The following is a 23,191-nucleotide window of genomic DNA, read 5'->3' on the forward strand; positions in this document are numbered from 1 at the left end:
GGACATAAGGTGATAATTGCAGTAATGTACAACCCACCACAGAACTGCAGGAGGCCAAGAGAAGAATACAATGAGAGCAACAGAGCAATGATCGACACACTAGCCGAGGTGGCCAGGAGAGCACACATGGGGGGAGCAAAGTTACTAGTTATGGGTGATTTCAATCACAAGGAGATTGACTGGGAAAACCTGGAGCCCCATGGGGGGTCCCGAAACATGGAGAGCCAAGATGATGGATGTGGTACTGGAGAACCTCATGCATCAACATGTTAGAGACACTACCAGAGAGACAGGAGAGGATGAACCAGCAAGGTTGGACCTTGTATTCACCATGAGTAGTTCGGACATAAAGGGTATCATGTATGAAAGGCCCCCTGGGAGCTAGTGATCATGTGGTTCTGTGCTTCGACTACATAGTTGAGCTCCAAGTGGAGAGAGTAGCAGGAATAGGCTGGGAAAAAACAAACTACAAAAGGGGGAACTACTCAGGCATGAGGAACTTCCTTCAAGACATTCAGTGGGAGAGGGAACTGACAGGAAAACCAGTACAAGTGTTGAGAATTAGGCCTTACCTGCTGTGTTCATTATAAATATGTATAATGAACACTTAGCTGATAAATGACAGCAAATCGTCTACACAGCCGTCCCTGCAGACGAGGTCTAGATGCTGTCGAAACCATCACAACAGTGGGCTGTCAAGAGATACAATTCGTAAGTATATTACCCCTAGGGGGTGTTATGTCAGCATATTTCATTCGATGATAGCTGACGAATACTTACTTGTTTGGACTCAAAAGTCCACACCTTACTGCCGATTATAGGTTGATTACAAACTCCTTGTGACTCAAGAATTGCGCAATCCCCCGATCTACAAGAAATTCGTAACATACCTTGCTCTTTGTAACGTGAGCTATGGTGTTCTCAACACCTTCGACAGATATCGGTGACTTGATAGAAGCTGAAGTGTCCTTGGATGTCCACATCTTCCATTGTCTAGGAAACGCACACTGGTACACTATGTTCAACAAGATTAGTTTTTATTGTTCACAATGTATCACAAGAGAAGCTGATCACACTTCTCTAAGTGTTTATTGTGTTGTGTGAGACACTTTATTCACACTAACGCACAGATCAGTGTCCTTTGCTGGTTATCCTGGCGTCAGTGTCTCGTAGTAGAGTCAAAGTTAGTCTGCCCGACGCCCCAGCGCTCCATGCCGTCACTGCCCTAATACACAAAAAAAAAAAAACGCTGACCTAGTACCTTGCATCCTTGTCGTCACCTCGATGAAGCAAAGCAGAATGTTTGTTCACTTGCTGAAAACAGCAGGAGGCCACATGATATGTGGTCCCATTCCCTCTCAAAGTGGGAAAGAAACTGATATTGATTCAGTGGAAAATGTACTAGTTACGAGAATAACCGCTGATCATGTACCACAGCAAAAATTATCATTACTGGAAGAAATGAATGAACCAGTTGATAAGTTGTGGGATTTAGATGCGATAGGTATTGATGTAAATAAACCAAGCCCACAAGAGTCTCAGACTTATAACCAATATTTGGACACTGTCAGATATAAAGATGGACAGTATTGGGTTAGGTTACCATGGAAATTAAATCCACCACATCTACCTAGCAATTATCGCATGGCTTTCGGACAGATGAAAGCACAAATACATGAGCTCAGGAAGAATCCAGAGCTACTGACTGTCTATGATAATATCATACAAGAACAGTTGGACAATAAATTCATTGAGGAAATAGTCGAAGATAAGTTGAAGACAAACGCTCATTATCTCCCGCACCATGGAGTCAGGAAAGATTCTGAAACCACTCCACTACGTGTTGTATATAATTGCAGCGCACGTGCAAATAAAGATGTAGCAAGTCTTAATGACTGTCTGATGACCGGACCCTCACTAACTGAGAAGCTTGGAGACGTGCTTATGAAATTTCGCACAAACCCATATGCCTACACGGCTGATATTTCCAAGGCTTTCTTAAGAGTAGGACTACAAGAAATAGATAGAGATTATACTCGATTCTTGTGGCCTGAAAATCCACATGATCCTCAAAGTCCTGTGAAAACTTATCGTTTTAAATCAGTATTATTTGGTGCAACATCCTCTCCATTCTTACTAGAAGCTACTCTAAATACACATTTGAAGAAATCTGAAAGTCCCTTCAAAGAAGTCTTAAAGAAAAGTTTCTATGTGGACAATCTTCAAGGTACTGTGAATAAAGAGGAGGATTTGAAATCCTTATACAGAGAAGCTAACAAGGAGATGAAAGAAGCAAATATGCCTCTAAGGATGTGGAATACAAATTCAAAGCAATTAAGGGAACTTATCGAAGAAGATTTCCCTGAAACTGAAATTCCTGATTGCAACAATATGCTGGGACTTAATTGGAACACACAGGAAGATACTTTGAGTCTCAAAGGGATAAACAATAAACCATGCAGTACACTCACTAAACGTAGTTTACTGTCAGAGGTATCACAATGTTTTGATCCTCTAGGACTCGTCTCACCAATTACCATAAAGGGCAAAATGCTTATGCAAGATGCATGGAAACTCAAAATTGGATGGGATGAGAACTTGCCTCTAGAAATGAGTCAAGCATGGGATGAAATATCCAAGGAGTTTAAACAACTTCATCAAATTAAATTTCCCAGACAAATAGGTCAAGAGGGAAACAAGTACACATTACATGTGTTCTGTGATGCGTCAACCAGAGGTTATGGCGCTGTAGCTTACATGAGTAATGCTGAAGGAAGTACACTAATTACTTCAAAGGCCAGGGTAGCACCCTTGAAGGTCAGAACAGTACCACAATTGGAACTGACAGCACTCTATGTAGGTACAAAATTAGCTGTCTATCTCAACAAAGTACTTGATCATCTCACTATTGAGAAAACCGTGATCTGGAGTGATAATGAAGCAGTTCTCCAGTGGTTAAGAAATAATAAGAGTAAGTTGGTCTATGTACAGAATAGAGTAGCAGAAATAAAAGAGATGCAGAGAGATTATCTCTTTCTTCACGTTTCTACCCAAGAGAATCCAGCTGACATGTTGTCACGTGGTGTCCCACTCAAGAAATTTGTGGATAATAAATTATGGCTCCACGGACCGAACTGGCTCTCTAATGAAAATAACTGGCCTCAGCAAAAAGCTCACATTATGCCAGAAGAAACAGTCTGCTTGAACACAGCAGAATTAAGTTGTGTAAATACTGCAGACACAACAGAAATAGTCATTGATGGATCTAAATACTCATCTTTGGGTAAACTCTTAAGAGTTACAGCTCTTGTCTTTAAATTCATTAAAGGAATAAAACCTGATTATGAATGTCTTGAACCCATTAAATACTGGGTGAAACTAATACAGAAAGACGTTTTCTCTACAGAATATAAATTTCTAGAAACACAAGATAAATCCCCAAAGAAACCTGTTATGATTAATTCTTTAGGACTTTATCTCGACTCAGAAAAGATTATGAGATGTCGAGGAAGAATTCATAATTCTTCACTACCTAAAGAAGCCATACATCTAATATTGATCCCCAAGAATCATTGGCTAACAAAACTGATTGTGCAAAACGCCCACAGTAACGTGTTACATGGTGGGGTAGCTGACACACTTTGTCATATACGACAATCCTACTGGATACCTCAAGGTCGACAAAGTGTGAAAAAACAAATAAAGGACTGTATTACTTGTCGTCACTACGATATGCGAGTATGTCAGTATCCAGGTCCACCTCCATATCCCTCTGAAAGAGTTTGTCATATCACTCCATTTGAGGTGACAGGTGTAGATTACACTGGACCAATAATTTTAACCAAAACAGTTGACAAAGTTCCCATCAAGGTGATGATGTTTGTCTGAGTGTATATATATACACAGTGTTTATAATGTTTATAGACAGAAATTAAGAGACAAGATTGTGTTAAAGTTTGTTTCTTATAGATCTACCTGTTATATTAAAGGAACTTATATATAAAGTGTAAGCTTTCAAATATATATTAACAGTGAAATTTATATATGTGTAAGTAATATTCACGTGTGATTACAGTTATACAGTGACATTTATAGTGTATAGTGAATGAAGTGTATAATATCGTTATTTACGATTAATCATCGTGGGTAGGCTGACACAGCACACAAGCCATAAACACCAGACACATGTACCCTGTACCCTCATGGTCATTAACCCTGAGGTTAAGCTTAGTGGGTCAGTAGTGTCTGACTCGATTATTGCTGACTTAAGCATAACAAAAACTCAGCTGTTTATAGCAGTACAGTGTTTTTTAAACACTCTAAGTGTGGTGCTAGAATTTTCAGTATACCATTAAAATGGCTTGTTTGAAAACTCAGTTTCAGTCTTTACAGACTAAGATTACACAATTAGAAAATCTAATTTCAGTCTGTCTAGGATTAACTCAAGATACAAACATAGATTTTGATGATCTTGAGGTCAAGTTTGAATTATTTACACAACGTCTGAAAATAATTAATTCAGACTATACACATTATGAAAATAAATTTCTTGAATCAGATCCATCTGAAGATGAAATTAAAAATGTTTTGGATACTTTTAGTGATCAACAATTAAGGTGGACAGGAGTACAGGCTATCTGCCGTAAAACTCTGTCACAGAGACCTACTGTAACTAGTGGTCAAACGCGTGTTACACCTGTAACAACAACAAGGGTCCCATTACCAAGCTTACCTACATTGTCATTACCTATTATCCATAGGTCACTGGTTCGTATCCGGTTCGAAGGACCAAAGTTCTGTTGAGAATTAGGCCTTACCTGCTGTGTTCATTATAAATATGTATAATGAACACTTAGCTGATAAATGACAGCAAATCGTCTACACAGCCGTCCCTGCAGACGAGGTCTAGATGCTGTCGAAACCATCACAACAGTGGGCTGTCAAGAGATACAATTCGTAAGTATATTACCCCTAGGGGGTGTTATGTCAGCATATTTCATTCGATGATAGCTGACGAATACTTACTTGTTTGGACTCAAAAGTCCACACCTTACTGCCGATTATAGGTTGATTACAAACTCCTTGTGACTCAAGAATTGCGCAATCCCCCGATCTACAAGAAATTCGTAATATACCTTGCTCTTTGTAACGTGAGCTATGGTGTTCTCAACACCTTCGACAGATATCGGTGACTTGATAGAAGCTGAAGTGTCCTTGGATGTCCACGTCTTCCATTGTCTAGGAAACGCACACTGGTACACTATGTTCAACAAGATTAGTTTTTATTGTTCACAATGTATCACAAGAGAAGCTGATCACACTTCTCTAAGTGTTTATTGTGTTGTGTGAGACACTTTATTCACACTAACGCACAGATCAGTGTCCTTTGCTGGTTATCCTGGCGTCAGTGTCTCGTAGTAGTCAAAGTTAGTCTGCCCGACGCCCCAGCGCTCCATGCCGTCACTGCCCTAATACACAAAAAAAAAACGCTGACCTAGTACCTTGCATCCTTGTCGTCACCTCGATGAAGCAAAGCAGAATGTTTGTTTCTTGCTGTCTTAATCATAGACAACAATGTACAATATCTTTACTATGGTAATAAAGTGGGAGCAGGATTTTCCTTAATTGTCCTGCTAAAGTAAGAGATGTACTGTCTCTTATAAAAATACACGTTGCAACACCCCTGCAAGGAGCGGAGGTCACTTGATTACGCATACGACATCTGTGATCAATTACTCACTCTAGCAGTAAACAAGACGCTCGCCCCTTCTAGTGGCCCCTCAGGGCTGAGAGGGCTGAAGGGGTTGAAGGGCTGAAGGGGGCTGAAGGGGGCTGAAGGGGGCTGATACCCCCCTCCTGGAGAAAATTTCTCCACAACAAGAAATGATGGACTATGTAGCAACAAAATGCAAGGAGGCAGAGGAGAGGTTTGTTCCCAAGGGAAACAGAAATAATGGGAAGAACAGAACGAGTCCTTGGTTCACCCAAAGGTGTAGGGAGGCAAAAACTAGGTGTACTAGAGAATGGAAAAGGTACAGAAGACAGAGAACTCAGGAAAATAAAGAAATCAGCCGAAGAGCCAGAAACGAATATGCACAGATAAGAAGGGAGGCTCAGAGACAATATGAAAATGACATAGCATCAGAAGTAAAGACTGACCCGAAGCTGTTGTACAGCCACATCTGGAGGAAAACAACAGTCAAGGACCAGGTAATCAGACTGAGGAAGGGTGATGGGGAATTCACAAGAAACGACCGAGAGGTATGTCAGGAGCTCAACACAAGATTTAAAGAGGTATTTACAGTGGAAACCAGTAGGACTCCAAGAAATCAGAACAGGGGGGCACACCAGCAAGTGCTGGATGAGGTACATATAACCAAGGAGGAGGTGAAGAAGCTGCTATGCGAACTTGACACCTCAAAGGCGGTGGGACCAGACAACATCTCTCCATGGGTCCTTAAAGAGGGAGCAGAGATATTGTGTGAGCCATTAACAAAGATCTTCAACACATCATTTGAAACTGGGCAACTCCCTGAGGTATGGAAAATGGCAAATGTAGTTCCAATTTTTAAAAAGGGAGACAGACATGAGGCACTAAACTACAGACCTGTATCACTAACGTGTATAGTATGCAAGGTCATGGAGAAGATCATCAGGAGGAGAGTGGTGGGGCACCTGGAAAGAAACAAGTGTATAATTGACAACCAGCACGGTTTCAGGGAAGGAAAATCCTGTGTCACAAATCTACTAGAGTTTTATGACAAGGTGACAGAAGTAAGACAAGAGAGAGAGGGGTGGATCGACTGCGTATTTTTGGACTGCAAGAAGGCCTTCGACACAGTTCCTCACAAGAGGTTGCTGCAAAAGCTAGAGGACCAGGCACACATAACAGGAAAGGCACTGCAATGGATCAGAGAATATCTGACAGGGAGGCAACAACGAGTCATGGTACGCGACGAGGTGTCAGAGTGGGCGCCTGTGACAAGCGGAGTTCCACAGGGGTCAGTCCTAGGACCTGTGCTGTTCTTGGTATACGTAAACGACATAACGGAAGGGATAGACTCAGAAGTGTCCTTGTTTGCAGATGATGTGAAGTTAATGAGAAGAATCAAATCGGACGAGGATCAGGAAGGACTACAAAGAGACCTGGACAGGCTACAAGCCTGGTCCAGCAACTGGCTCCTTGAATTTAACCCTGCCAAATGCAAAGTCATGAAGATTGGGGAAGGGCAAAGAAGACCGCAGACACAATATAGTTTAGATGGCCAAAGACTGCAAACCTCACTCAAGGAAAAAGATCTGGGGGTGAGTATAACACCGAGCATATCTCCTGAGGCGCACATCAATCAGATAACTGCTGCAGCATACGGGCGCCTGGCAAACCTACGGATAGCGTTCCGATACCTCAGTAAGGATTCGTTTAAGACTCTGTATACCATCTACGTCAGGCCCATACTGGAGTATGGAGCACCAGTTTGGAATCCACACCTAGTCAAGCACGTCAAGAAATTAGAGAAAGTGCAAAGGTTTGCAACAAGACTAGTCCCAGAGCTACGGGGATTGTCCTATGAAGAAAGGTTGAGGGAAATCGGCCTGACGACACTGGAGGCCAGGAGGGTCAGGGGAGACATGATAACGACATATAAAATACTGCGCGGAATAGACGAGGTGGACAAAGATGGGATGTTCCAGAGATGGGACACAGACACAAGAGGTCACAATTGGAAGTTGAAGACTCAGATGAATCAAAGGGATGTTAGGAAGTATTTCTTCAGTCATAGAGTAGTCAGGCCATGGAATAGCCTAGAAAGTGATGTGGTGGAGGCAGGAACCATACATAGTTTTAAGGCGAGGTATGATAGAGCTCATGGGGCAGGGAGAGAGAGGACCTAGTAGCAATCAGCGAAGAGGCGGGGCCAGGAGCTGTGACTCGACCCCTGCAACCACAAATAGGCGAGTACAAATAGGTGAGTACACACACACACACACACACACACACACACACACACACACACACATACCAGTTTGGAACCCACACCTAGCCAAGCACGTGAAGAAACTAGAGAAAGTGCAAAGGTTTGCAACAAGACTAGTCCCAGAGCTAAGAGGTATGTCCTACGAGGAGAGGTTAAGGGAAATCAACCTGACGACACTGGAGGACAGGAGAGATAGGGGGGACATGATAACGACATACAAAATACTGAGAGGAATTGACAAGGTGGACAAAGACAGGATGTTCCAGAGATTGGACACAGTAACAAGGGGACACAGTTGGAAGCTGAAGACACAGATGAATCACAGGGATGTTAGGAAGTATTTCTTCAGCCACAGAGTAGTCAGTAAGTGGAATAGTTTGGGAAGCGATGTAGTGGAGGCAGGATCCATACATAGCTTTAAGCAGAGGTATGATAAAGCTCATGGCTCAGGGAGAGTGACCTAGTAGCGATCAGTGAAGAGGCGGGGCCAGGAGCTCGGACTCGACCCCCGCAACCTCAACTAGGTGGGTACACACCCACACACACATTGAAGACTATTTATCTTACACTGAAAGATTCCTTGCCAAGACGTCGTAATAAACGACGAACAGCTTTTATCTTACTTAACATTCTCTCATTATCTTTGCATGACGAAGCTCTGCAGACGAGACCTTCTTTATTTTGTTTTTGCATTTAGCAAAATTAAATACATCAGCAATGTGCTGTTACCCTGTTCTATATGATAATTTCATAATGAGATCGCTGTCGTATTTCAATACACACTGGCTGGATTTAACAGTATTAAAATGTACAAAGATAACCCGCACATGGGAGAGAGTAGCTTATAACGACGCTTCGGTCCGACTCAGACCATTTACAAGTCTGATTAACATACAAGAGTGATGGAACCAGTATAAATAGGTGAGAGGGACAGGGACGGGACAAAGAGAGGAAGAAAGAAGTGGACTGAGTCGTCGTCATAAGCTTCTCTCTACGTGTGGGTTACTTGTGTATTGTTCCAGTCACGGTATTGTGCCTTATTTTTCTTTCTGTATTGAAATGTGTCAGACTAGGGGGACTTTTAGTAAGGCGATGGGAATAACGTCAGGTATTCCTATATGGGTTCATAATTTACGGGACTTTCAAAGGTTTTCCTTCATCAGAGCTGGAGTTGTTATTACTAAGGAATTCTAATACATCTGGATGGCCCATCCCATACGCAGGAGAAATACAATTTTTATGGAGACCATCTTTCAAGGGGGAAAAGGACGAAGGAAAGTAGTGCCTTGATACTGGTGAAAGGCTCTTGAATCAAGGCATTGGAGCTACTCCTCTTTGGCCTCCTCGGACCAGACCTGATTAGTTTACATTTTCCTGTTACTGTATGATTCACTACGAGTTTACCTCTTCTCTTAGAAAATAATAATAATAATAGTAATAATAATAATAATAATAATAATAATAATAATAATAATAGGAACAGAATGGAGGAACATTGCAGAAGGCCTACTGGCCCACGCAAGGCAGGTCGTTATCCGTATACTACTACTACTACTACTACTACTACTACTACTACTACTACTAATAATAATAATAATAATAATAATAATAATAATCACAATAAAAATTATGTAGACGAGACCAAAACTCCACCCCAGGTCGAAGATTACTTCTTGTAATATTATATGCTTATGTAAACTAAAATAAAAAGATAATGAAGATAATGATGGTGACGATGATGATAATAATAATGATGATAATTATGATGATCATGATGAAATTCTGTTAACCCAGAATAACCCACGAAAGCCAAGCAGTGTAGCTGGCATATTACAGTTGGTGCCTTTCTGGTCGTCACCTCAAGGATGTAACACACAGCTGTCCCGGCTACGTCAGCAAGGGGAGACAAGAGTATGGAATCATGCTCAGGGAATTTGACACTGTTAACTACTATTTCTACTATGACTTAATATTACCTCTACTATGACTACTACTATTACTACTACTATTACTACTACTTTACACAAATAGCCCGCACATAGCTCTCCCGCAGTGCTCGTTATTCTTGTCTTTAAACTTCCTCCATTACACTCAGTTTACATTTCATATGTGTAGACATGTTAATGATGTCTCTTATACTCTACCATCTCAGCCGTAACTATTTTTTTTTTTTAGTCTAGCTCTGATGACATGATTATTTAAAAAAGTTTGAAAGTATATATTCCCCACTTCCTCCTACACGCAGTTCCTTGAACAGTGCAAGAGAGCTTTCACAATTTCGTTCTTTTCCCACAGAGCCAGCAGTTCCTGCATGACCACTGTTCAGCGAACAAGAAGTTCACGTTGAGATTAAATTATCATCTTCATTTCCCATGATTTATAGCGTGGTGTATGCAATATCTAGCAATCACTAGCGTCGTAAAGGCAAGCTTTCGCTGACCATAGCCTCTGACCAGTGGAAAGTCGTCGTAAAGATAGCTGTTGAACTTGGTCATACGTAACTATTGTGAAGGTATGGCAAAATTCACCCGTGTCTTGATGTTATTGTTCGGATTCATCCCCAACATAAATCAAAGCTCGAACTTAACCAGACTCTTCCGCAAGCGTCGAGTGACTGTCAGACAAATCTGGCCTCGGCGTGACATTCGTCAGAGTTGCAGCATAACGTGAATTCACAAATAACCCAGATATGGCTAGGAAGTTTTAGACGATGTTTCACTGGGCCAAACATCGGAGCATTATATCTTATTAAGAGTCCAAACATCCAACGTTTCACACTCGCTATAACTCATGGGATGTGTAGATGATATCGCAAAACATAATTTTTAATGATATTCGAAATCTAGAGGTTGTATCCACGTTTTGCATTAACTAAATGAATGAACTAATTTCATAGAGGAGATTACAAACAAATTAATACCAATATTGTTGAATAGTAAGGAGATATCAACTTTTTTCTGAGATTGTATTCCATACTGTGTTGTATACCTTGGCTATGTTAAATACCTTGGCTATGTTAAGTAACTGTTATATATGAAATGACTAATATTTCTTTCAAGCGATATAACAATGCCCAGTGGGGCTCTGGTAAAAATTCACTGTGGTCTTTGTAATTCTGCTTCTTGCGTCACCTCTCACAGGATGAGCTGCGAGTGTGCACAATAAACTAGCTGCTCAGGTGGCACAAGTAACTAAACTAAGATGTTTCGTTCTTGAACGGACAGAAACCTCTAAAGTTACCGCTCCAAAGTATGGGATATTTGTCAGTTGTTAAAGCCACGGTATTGTCAAATTTATATATGAATGTTTAGCTCCCTTATGTACACGCTTATACGGAATACTTTCACGGTATCCTCGTCACCCTTCTGAAGGCTCCCTGCCCTGTCTGTCCGATTTTATGACGACGTTTCGGCTCGTCCTGGATAATTATTAAGTCACAATGGTCCAAGAAGGACCTAAATGTTGACAGAAGGCTCTTCTAAGTAACGTTTTTTTATTAAACTGCTCCAGCCACTGTATTGTGGCGTTTTAGTCTTCATTACTTTATACAAACAGTCCATCCAAAATGTTAGAATATGACAGGGAAACATCACTAGCTTTTGTTTCCACAATGTATTTATCATATAGACAAGGGGAACCTTACATTGTGGGTGTTCCCACAATGTAATTATCATATAGAATATGTAACTCAAACACTACGGGTGTTCCCACAATGTACAATATAGCTCCAATATATAGAACAGAGTAGCCGTACACTCTGGATGTTATCGCAGTGTAATTGTCATACAGAATAGGGTAGCCACACACTGGGTATTCCCTCGATGTAATTGTCATATAGAATAGTGTAGCAGCCCACTACGGTCGTTCCCCAGTGTAACTATCATACAGAATAATTTAACAGCATACTACAGGTTTCTCCGCAATGTAACTAACATACATAATAGTGTAGCAGCATAATAATGGTATTTGAACTGCTGATGGCACTATTCGCATCATTATGAGAGGGATTTCATTTGCAGATTAAAGTTCGCTCAAGTAAGGAAAACGATCCAGAAGTGGCATGATTTTGACGAAAAGCTAGTGGATGGAGGCTCCATACGTAATTTTGCAGGGCCCACGAGGTAGGAGGAACTATACCCGGCAAGCTGCAAGCTAGGAGGCAGAGTCAAGAGCTGAGACCCGACCTCTGTAACCACAAACAGGAGAAATAATAAAGTTGACTTGATTCTAGGAACGTATGAGGGGCGCAGCTCGTGTGTTCGAGTTTGTTCATGGACAGCCCTTAGTCCTCCGTGGTACACAACAGACTAAAACAGAAAGAGGTAGGAGGCTTGGTCGCCAGGTTGATTCCTGGGAAGTGTAGCTCACTTGAGGGGGGAAAGTTGTGGGCGGGTTGTGCATTAAAATCATCTGGGGAGACGCACTTATCCCCTTCCTTGGATCTAACCCGATCACCTCCCTTTTTCAGACTCTTTATGACCCTTACGGATTTAGCGGTCACAATGAATATAATAAGTGTAATGTTTTGAAGATCTAACATATGTGCATAAACACAGGCAATATACACCAAAAGCTGTATATCTCTCAATGTATGTAAACTTGGACATTAACCTCATTTCCAGGGATTAAAATATTCGCGACTGGTGACAAACAGGTCAATTGCATTGGTTAATTGGTTTTAAACTCAGTTAACCTTAATCAAAACCTAGGGAGTGAAGCTTTCCTGAGAGGAAAAAAAAAAAGCCTAGGGGCAAGTTGTTCACTAAGAAGACAGAGGGAGACGCACAAATTGAAGACCTAGGTGCTAGGGAAGTGAACTTTCTTGAATGGGAAAGTTGTGGGCAGGTTGTGCATTAAAAACACTGAGAAGGTGCACTTGTAGGGCTGTGGCTACTAAGCACGCACGAGAAACTAAGAGTAATACTCGTGGCTTTCTGTTTGGTGGCGTGTGATGCCTCTCTCTTTCCTGAAGGTGAAGGTTGTGGTGGTGAAGGGTGAAGAGGTGATAGTGGTACTATAGGTGGTGATGGCGGAGGTGTTGGTGACTGTGGTGGTGGGGGAGAGGGAGAAACGGGCTGGAAGGAGATGGGAGAAGGTTGGTGATGGCGGTCATAGCTTTCACCCGAGCCTCTTGTCTAAAGTGCTGGCAGGAACCTCGGGAAGAGTACCAGTCGTGGTGTGGCGTTGTATACAGCAGCCTCACACGTCTTTCTCTCTCTCGCTGTGTCCCACGTTTGTTTTCGAACTCAAAAACGTATTTTCCTACTCAGAAAAGATTGCTTAAGTTCTCTGTCCTCCTCTACCAATAGCAGTAACCTCACGTTACGTCAAAACTATTAGTTTCCTAACTTGATCAATACTTTCCGTGTGATCTTCCTGTGTCGTTTTAAAGTTACATGGGAAAGCAACCTATGAAATTAACAGAAACATATATACTTACAAATATATCTGAAAAGGCAAAGAGTGAATTTTCATAAATATTATTTCATCGAGGTCGGCAAGTGATTAGTTCATTACAACGGTGAGCAGGTAAGTTATTAAAAAACCATAACGCAAGAAAAGAAGAGTGTTATTATTTATGTTACAAAGGTGAAGAGAGTACAAAGACTCAGCACCGGCTGCCTGAAGGTCATTCCTCTAATCAATTAGAGAAAGGGATGCAGATTTAGGTCTGAAGAGTATTGATTGTTGAACTTGTTATTGCATTTGCAGATAGTTCTGGGAGTCATCATCTAGTCTTTAACCAGGCTTCCTGGTTGATGTTTGGATAGTAAGGCTGTTCTTGCCAATAGTATTTCCCTGTCTCATTTGATATCTGTGGACACAGATAGTGTAGAGAATATTATTTCTCAGAAGTGATAGCTGTCGAGAATACTCAACACGATTTGTATCCGGAAGTGAGTCTGCAAATTACTGAGCCATCAGCACCTTGGTGGGTTACGATGAAAAGGGAAAATGAAGAAAAAGTGACAGTTCCTCAATGTTGTAAGTGAATGGCTAAGACGTGAAGCCAGGTGACAGATAACACTTAACAAGCGACAAGCGATAGATGACTGAGCTACAGATAACACTGTTATGATAATTGCAACCGAACGTTTTTTTAGACTAATGTTATGAGAGCTGAAGAATACTATCAACTGACGTTAGGAATCACATTAAAGACTTAACAAAGTAATATGAAGAGAGGTTCGAAATAGATAGATAGATAGAGAGAGAGAGAGAGAGAGAGAGAGAGAGAGAGAGAGAGAGAGAGAGAGAGAGAGAGAGAGAGAGACAGAGATAGAGAGAGAGAAAGAGAGAGAGAGAGAGAGAGAGAGAAATCCTGGAACTTTTTGTTCCCTCAGTTATATTCAAACGGCAAAGCATTTTGACAACAGAGAACCTGCTACTTTGAATTTATTTACATTTTACATGGAGTGTTTGCTCTCACAAAGCGGAGAAAGTTAGAAAAGACAACCTCCATCCCACATTATCAAGACTTTAACAACGTCTTATCTACCTCTTCCGCGGGAATAAAAAAAAATCAAAGTCAAGATAACCGAAAGAAAAGAAAGAAAAAGTTTTAGGTGGCCGATAGACGAAAGCGAGATGATCCACAGAGGAGAAAGTTGAGGCAGGTTTTCCAAAGACTTTGTTGTTATTCCTGCGTCACCGCGTTGCCTGACACACTTAAACCTCCATCTCAACTAACGTTGACCAAAACGTCAGTAACTGCTGCAAAAATATTTATGAACACATATTTGCAAACAAGAAAAAAAGAAAAACCGTGTTGCGTCCTCAATCGAATTCAATACGGAATTGTTATCAGTGTCAAAGCGTGTGAAAATAAACACATAATAATAATAATAATAATAATAATAATAATAATAATAGCTATTAGACAGAATGAAATAACGGATATCAGTGTCATAGGCAATATCCTGGGCTCGCATCCGGGCCACCGGGAAGCACCTTCACGAAACTGAAACTTGGTAGGAGAAAGTTGGGAAAAGAGGAGACTATGTGAAGGCAACACAACCTGCCGGACGAAACCAGCCAATGATATTCAACGCGCGCGAGCGAGCGCGCTCACGCACACACACACACACACACACACACACACACACACACACACACACACACACACACACACACACACACACACACACACACACACACACACACACACACACACACACACACACACACACACACACACACACACACACACACACACAAGGAGAATTAAATCGGTCGAGGATCAAGCAGGACTACAAAGAGACCTAGATAGGCTACAAGCCTGGTCCAGCAACTCCTTGAATCTAACCCCGCCAAATGCAGTCATGAAGATCGGGGAAAGGCAAAGAAGACCGCAGTCAGAGTATAGTCTAGGTGGCCAAAGACTACAAACTTTACTCAAGGAAAAAGATCTTTGGGTGATCATAATACCTAGCACATCTCCTGAGGCGCACATCAATCAGATAACTGCTGCAGCATACGGGCGTCTGGCTAACCTAAGAATAGCGTTCCGATACCTCAGTAAGGAATCGTTCAAGACTCTGTACACCATATATGTCAGGCCCATATTGGAGTACGCAGCACCAGTTTGGAATACACACCTGGTCAAGCACGTCAAGAAATTAGAGAGAAAGTGCAAAGGTTTGCAACAAGGCTAGTCCCAGAGCAAAAGGAAATTATCCTATGAAGAAAGGTTAAGGGAAATCTGCCTGACGACACTGGAGGACAGTAGGGTCGGGGAGACATGATAACGATATATAATATACTGCGAGGAATCGTCAAGGTTGACAAAGACAGGATGTTCCGGAGATGGGACACAGAAACAAGTGAAGACTCCGATGAGTCAAAGGGATGTTAGGAAAAATTTCTTCAGTCATAGAGTTTTCAGGCAGTGGGATAGCCTAGAAAGTGACGTAGTGGAAGCAGGAACCATATATAGTTTTAAGACGAGGTTTGATAAAGCTCATGGAGCAGGGAGAGAGAGAGAGGACCTAGTAGCGATCAGTGAAGAGGCGGGGCCAGGAGCTATGACTCGACCTCTGCAACCACAATTACACACACACACACACGCACACGCACACACACACACACAGAAGGTGGAGAACTCTCAAGAAATGATCAGGAGGTATGTGAGGAGCTGAACAGGAGATTTAAGGAAGTTTTTACAGTAGAGACAGGAAGGGCTGTGGGAAGATAGCACAGAAGGGAACATCAAGGGAACATCCAACAAGTGTTGGATGACATACGAACAACTGAGGAGGAGGTGAAGAAGCTCTTAAGTGACCTTGACACCTCAAAGGCGATGGGACAGGACAACATCTCCCCATGGGTCCTTAGAGAAGGAGCAGAGATGCTGTGTGTGCTTCTAACCACATTCTTCAACACATCCCTTGAAACTGGGCAACTACCTGAGAAATGGAAGACAGCTAATGTAGTCCCCATATTTAAGAAAGGAAACAGAAACGAGGCACTAAACTACAGACCTGTGTCTCTTACATGTATTGTGTGCAAAGACATGGAGAAGATTATCAGGAGGAGACTGGTCGAACACCTGGAAAGGAACAAGATTATAAATGAAAACCAGCATGGGTTCATGGAAGGCAAATCTTGTATCACAAACCTACTGGATTTTTATGACAAGGTAACAGAAGTAAGACACGAGAGAGAGGGTTGGGTAGATTGCGTTTTCCTAGACTGCAGGAAGGCCTTTGACACAGTTCCCCACAAGAGATTAGTGCAGAAGCTGGAGGATCAGGCACACGTAAAAGGAAGGGCACTGCAATGGATAAGGGAATACCTGACAGGGAGGCAGCAACGAGTCATGGTACGTGAAGAGGTATCACAGTGGGCGCCTGTTACGAGCGGGGTCCCACAGGGGTCAGTTCTAGGACCAGTGCTATTTTTGATATATGTGAAAGACATGATGGAAGGAATAGACTCTGAAGTGTCCCTGTTCGCAGATGACGTGAAGTTGATGAGATGAATTAAATCGGACGAGGATGAGGCAGGACTGCAAAGAGACCTGGAGAGGCTGGACATGTGGTCCAGTAACTGGCTTCTCGAATTCAATCCAGCCAAATGCAAAGTCATGAAGATTGGGGAGGGGCAAAGAAGACCGCAGACAGAGTATAGGCTAGGTGGACAAAGACTACAGACCTCACTCAGGGAGAAAGACCTTGGGGTGACCATAACACAGAGCACATCACCGGAGGCACACATCAACCAAATAACCGCTGCAGCATACGGGCGCCTGGCAAACCTGAGAATAGCGTTCCGATACCTTAATAAGGAATCGTTCAAGACACTGTACACTGTGTATGTTAGGCCCATACTGGAGTATGCAGCACCAGTCTGGAACCCACACCTGGTCAAGCACGCCAAGAAGTTAGAGAAAGTACAAAGGTTTGCAACAAGGCTAGTCCCAGAGCTCAAGGGAATGTCGTACGAGGAAAGGTTAAGGGAAATCGGACTGACGACACTGGAGGACAGAAGGGTCAGGGGAGACATGATAACGACATACAAGATACTGCGGGGAATAGACAAGGTGGACAGAGATAGGATGTTCCAGAGAGGGGACACAGAAACAAGGGGTCACAACTGGAAGCTGAAGAGTCAGAGGGACGTTAGGAAGTATTTCTTCAGTCATAGAGTTGTCAGCAAGTGGAATAGCCTAGCAAGTGAAGTAGTGGAGGCAGGAACCATACATAGTTTAAAGAAGAGGTATGACAAAGCTCAGGAAGCAGAGAGAGAGAGGATCCAGTAGCGATCAGTGAAGAGGCGGGGCCAGGAGCTGAGTCTCGACCCCTGCAACCACAATTAGGTGAGTACAATTAGGTGAGTACACACCCACACACACACACACGCACACACACGCGCGCGCACACACACACACACACACACACGCACACACGCGCGCGCGCGCGCACACACACACACACACACACACACACACACACACACACACACACACACACACACACACACACACACACACACACACACACACACACACACACACACACACACACACGCGCGCGCGCGCTCTCTCTCGCTCTCTCGCTGCAGAATGAGATATCCATTTTTTGTTAATTTCGTAATAGCCGTCAAATAAGATAATGTTAAAAATAATAAAACATAATGTTTCATGAGATTGTAATTACACGACTGTAAACAAAACAGAGAACGGCTGGACCTGAATCCCAAACAAGCCGGGGAACCTGAATCCCAAATAAACCGGGGGACCTGAATCCCAAACAAACCGGGGGACATGAATCCCAAACAAGCTGGGGGACCTGAATCCCAAACAAACCGGGGGACCTGAATCCCAAACAAGCTGGGGGACCTGAATCCCAAACAAGCCGGGGAACCTGAATCCCAAATAAACCGGGGGACCTGAATCCCAAACATGCCGGGGGACCTGAATCCCAAACAAACCGGGGGACATGAATCCCAAACAAGCTGGGGGACCTGAATCCCAAATAAACCGGGGGACCTGAATCCCAAAAATGCCGGGGGACCTGAATCCCAAACAAACCGGGGGACCTGAATCCCAAACATGCCGGGGGACCTGAATCCCAAACAAACCGGGGGACATGAATCCCAAACAAGCTGGGGGACCTGAATCCCAAATAAACCGGGGGACCTGAATCCCAAAAATGCCGGGGGACCTGAATCCCAAATAAACCGGGGGACCTGAATCCCAAAAATGCCGGGGGACCTGAATCCCAAACAAACCGGGGGACCTGAATCCCAAACATGCCGGGGGACCTGAATCCGGGAAAACTGACCTCCTAGCATTACTCCACTGTTATATACACCGCTTGGAGAGCATCTCTCGGTGTATCAACACTCAAGAGTTAACTGTATTGGTCGACAGTTCACATGCAGCTTTAATGACCCTCTTGTGCTCGTAAAGGTTTAAAATAATAAACCAACCAGGAAACACCTGTTCCTTCCTGATGGCAACCACTAGTGATGGCAACCACTAGTGATGGTAACCACTAGTGATTGTAACCACTAGTGATGGTAACCACTAGTGATGGCAACCACTAGTGATGGTAACCACTAGTGATGGTAACCACTAGTGATGGTAACCACTAGTGATGGCAACCACTAGTGATGGCAACCACTAGTGATGGTAACCACTAGTGATGTTAACCACTAGTGATGGCAACCACTAGTGATGGCAACCACTAGTGATGGCAACCACTAGTGATGGCAACCACTAGTGATGGCAACCACTAGTGATGGCAACCACTAGTGATGGCAACCTCTAGTGATGGTAACCACTAGTGATGGCAACCTCTAGTGATGGTAACCACTAGTGATGGCAACCACTAGTGATGGTAACCACTAGTGATGGTAACCACTAGTGATGGTAACCACTAGTGATGGCAACCACTAGTGATGGTAACCACTAGTGATGGCAACCACTAGTGATGGCAACCACTAGTGATGGTAACCACTAGTGATGGTAACCACTAGTGATGGCAACCACTAGTGATGGCAACCACTAGTGATGGTAACCACTAGTGATGGTAACCACTAGTGATGGCAACCACTAGTGATGGCAACCACTAGTGATGGTAACCACTAGTGATGGTAACCACTAGTGATGGCAACCACTAGTGATGGCAACCACTAGTGATGGTAACCACTAGTGATGGTAACCACTAGTGATGGCAACCACTAGTGATGGCAACCACTAGTGATGGTAACCACTAGTGATGGTAACCACTAGTGATGGCAACCACTAGTGATGGCAACCACTAGTGATGGCAACCACTAGTGATGGCAACCACTAGTGATGGCAACCACTAGTGATGGCAACCACTAGTGATGGCAACCACTAGTGATGGTAACCACTAGTGATGGCAACCACTAGTGATGGCAACCACTAGTGATGGCAACCACTAGTGATGGCAACCACTAGTGATGGCAACCACTAGTGATGGCAACCACTAGTGATGGCAACCACTAGTGATGGTAACCACTAGTGATGGTAACCACTAGTGATGGCAACCACTAGTGATGGTAACCACTAGTGATGGTAACCACTAGTGATGGCAACCACTAGTGATGGCAACCACTAGTGATGGTAACCACTAGTGATGGTAACCACTAGTGATGGCAACCACTAGTGATGGCAACCACTAGTGATGGCAACCACTAGTGATGGCAACCACTAGTGATGGCAACCACTAGTGATGGTAACCACTAGTGATGGTAACCACTAGTGATGGTAACCACTAGTGATGGCAACCACTAGTGATGGTAACCACTAGTGATGGCAACCACTAGTGATGGCAACCACTAGTGATGGCAACCACTAGTGATGGCAACCACTAGTGATGGCAACCACTAGTGATGGCAACCACTAGTGATGGTAACCACTAGTCATGGCAACCACTAGTGATGGTAACCACTAGTGATGGCAACCACTAGTGATGGCAACCACTAGTGATGGCAACCACTAGTGATGGCAACCACTAGTGATGGCAACCACTAGTGATGGCAACCACTAGTGATGGCAACCACTAGTGATGGTAACCACTAGTGATGGCAACCACTAGTGATGGTAACCACTAGTGATGGTAACCACTAGTGATGGCAACCACTAGTGATGGCAACCACTAGTGATGGTAACCACTAGTGATGGTAACCACTAGTGATGGCAACCACTAGTGATGGCAACCACTAGTGATGGTAACCACTAGTGATGGTAACCACTAGTGATGGCAACCACTAGTGATGGCAACCACTAGTGATGGCAACCACTAGTGATGGTAACCACTAGTGATGGTAACCACTAGTGATGGCAACCTCTAGTGATGGCAACCACTAGTGATGGCAACCACTAGTGATGGTAACCACTAGTGATGGCAACCACTAGTGATGGTAACCACTAGTGATGGTAACCACTAGTGATGGCAACCACTAGTGATGGCAACCACTAGTGATGGCAACCACTAGTGATGGTAACCACTAGTGATGGTAACCACTAGTGATGGCAACCTCTAGTGATGGCAACCACTAGTGATGGCAACCACTAGTGATGGCAACCACTAGTGATGGCAACCACTAGTGATGGCAACCACTAGTGATGGCAACCACTAGTGTAACCGCCAAAATACGTACGTCGGGGTGACATACCAATATTAAAACAGGTCTATTGTGCTTACAGTCTCAGCGCCTGAAAGAATATAATCCAGATAAATTAAAATTAAAAAAAAAAGATACAATTTTGTATATCTTTGCATAAGATACAGAGTGTGATTAACATGTTACAAAATAGTGTAAAGTACAAAGAAAGCCACTAGAATACCTGAGTATTTCGGACGTGAAGGCGAATTACTGTGATGAGAAAAATAACTTATGACAGCTGGAAACACTTGAAATGTCCTCGGTAGATTACCTTTAAAAATAGAGGAGATATGACATCGACATAAAAAATTTAAAAAAAAAAAAAGAATAAAGAACATAGACCAAGAGTCAACCCGTCATCTTAAACTTAACATCGATTTATCACGTATAATTTTAAGTCAATATTTCTACATATTTTCTTAGATTAAGTTTGGTTAGGTAAGTTGCACTGAAACCATACCCCGGCCGGGATTGAACCCGCGGTCATAGAGTCTCAAAACTCCAGCCCGTCGCGTTAGCCACTAGACCAGCTAGCCACAATAAGATTCATCCAACTAGGTATATTTCTACACCATAGGAAGGTTAGCACAGGCACCTCTGTGACCACAAATGCAAGTTTTTACAGACGAATCTCCAGAGGTGCCTGTGCTAACCTTCCTATGGTGTAGAAATATACCTAGTTGGATGAATCTTATTGTGGCTAGCTGGTCTAGTGGCTAACGCGACGGGCTGGAGTTTTGAGACTCTATGACCGCGGGTTCAATCCCGGCAGGGGGTATGGTTTGTTTGCAACCGTGTCATAACGATTTCTTGAGTCATGTTGACGGCAGTGAAGGGACTTGAGCTCGAGTTCGTCACGGCCACGCTAGCTGGAGATTCGTCTGTAAAAACTTGCATTTGTGGTCACAGAGGTGCCTGTGCTAACCTTCCTATGGTGTAGAAATATACCTAGTTGGATGAATCTTATTGTGGCTAGCTGGTCTAGTGGCTAACGCGACAGGCTGGAGTTTTGAGACTCTATGACCGCGGGTTCAATCCCGGCCGGGGGTATGGTTTGTTTGCAATCGTGTCATTACGATTTCTTGAGTTAAGTTGCACTGGTTTAGGTTATTGCCTATAAGCACTCATCCTGTTAGAGTACATATCACTATAAAGGAAGGAGTAGGCATTGGCACTCATCCTATAAGTTATCATACTGTCCTAACGACAGTATTAAACAGTTTCGCCTCTTTGTGTGAGCATGAAGACATAAAGGCAGTACTGGACAGCTTCGAACCTTTGTGTGTCAACATGAAGACGTAGTACTGGACGGCTCTGCTCATCTAAGGAGTAAATTTAATAACAAAAAAAAAAGGCTACAGTCCAGTTGAGATGCTATTTGTCCAATAACTCCTGTCCATTGTTGTTTATCTTGTGGAATATTAATGAATATTAAAAAAAATTAATGTATAAGTATTTTTGAGTATTCAGGAGTTGCTTAAAAATTATATTGTCTTTATTAAAGCAACCCTACCAGTCCGCTCCTGCTCTCCCCTATGACCCCTCACCTCCAATCCTCCCCACCATTCTTCCAAACTCCCCTCCCACTCTCCCTCCCCACTCCCCGTCACCACGCCACCCCACCCTTACGTTTTCCGTTCTTTAGTTCAGGCTGACCTATTTCATCACCTTATAAGGATACCCGATCTTGTATGGTGGAATATGACAAGGAAACATAGCTAGCTTTTGTTACCTCTGTGTACCTGTCATGTAAGATCGGGTAGCTGTGCATTGCATATGTATCCTGCTATGCTAAAAAAAATAATAGCTTTTTACACCAGATTTTCCGTTCACCAATTCCTAGCGCCTCACCCCTTCCTTCCCCCACTTCACAATGAGTCACCTTCCCCTTCTCCCACTTCACAAAGAGTCACCTCCCCCTTACCCCACTTCACAAAGAGTCACCTCCCCCTTCCCCCACTTCACAAAGAGTCACCTCCCCCGTCCCCCACTTCACAAAGCCTCATCACCTCTGCCTTCCACTTCACAAAGCCTCATCACCTCTGCCTTCCACTTCACAAAGCCTCACCTTCCCC

General features: G+C 43.2%; 1 protein-coding gene across 4 annotated transcripts in view; it reads left to right on the forward strand.

Moving 5' to 3' along the window:
* LOC128689868 (serine protease 42) overlaps positions 1 to 23,191 on the forward strand; it is a 204,539-nt gene that overhangs the window by 27,326 nt on the left and 154,022 nt on the right. The window contains exon 1 of one of the 4 annotated variants that reach the window (XM_070087555.1): positions 13,035 to 13,505. The exons of 1 other annotated variant lie outside the window; for it this stretch is intronic. The gene's annotated coding sequence lies outside the window, so the exon portion shown is untranslated. Of the gene's footprint in view, positions 1 to 13,034; positions 13,506 to 23,191 lie in introns of those variants that run through there. 2 more of the 4 variants (XM_070087553.1, XM_070087556.1) reach the window with 2 other exon arrangements.

The sequence above is a fragment of the Cherax quadricarinatus genome, chromosome 22 (genome assembly GCF_038502225.1).
Source record: "Cherax quadricarinatus isolate ZL_2023a chromosome 22, ASM3850222v1, whole genome shotgun sequence".
Lineage (NCBI taxonomy): Eukaryota > Metazoa > Arthropoda > Malacostraca > Decapoda > Parastacidae > Cherax > Cherax quadricarinatus.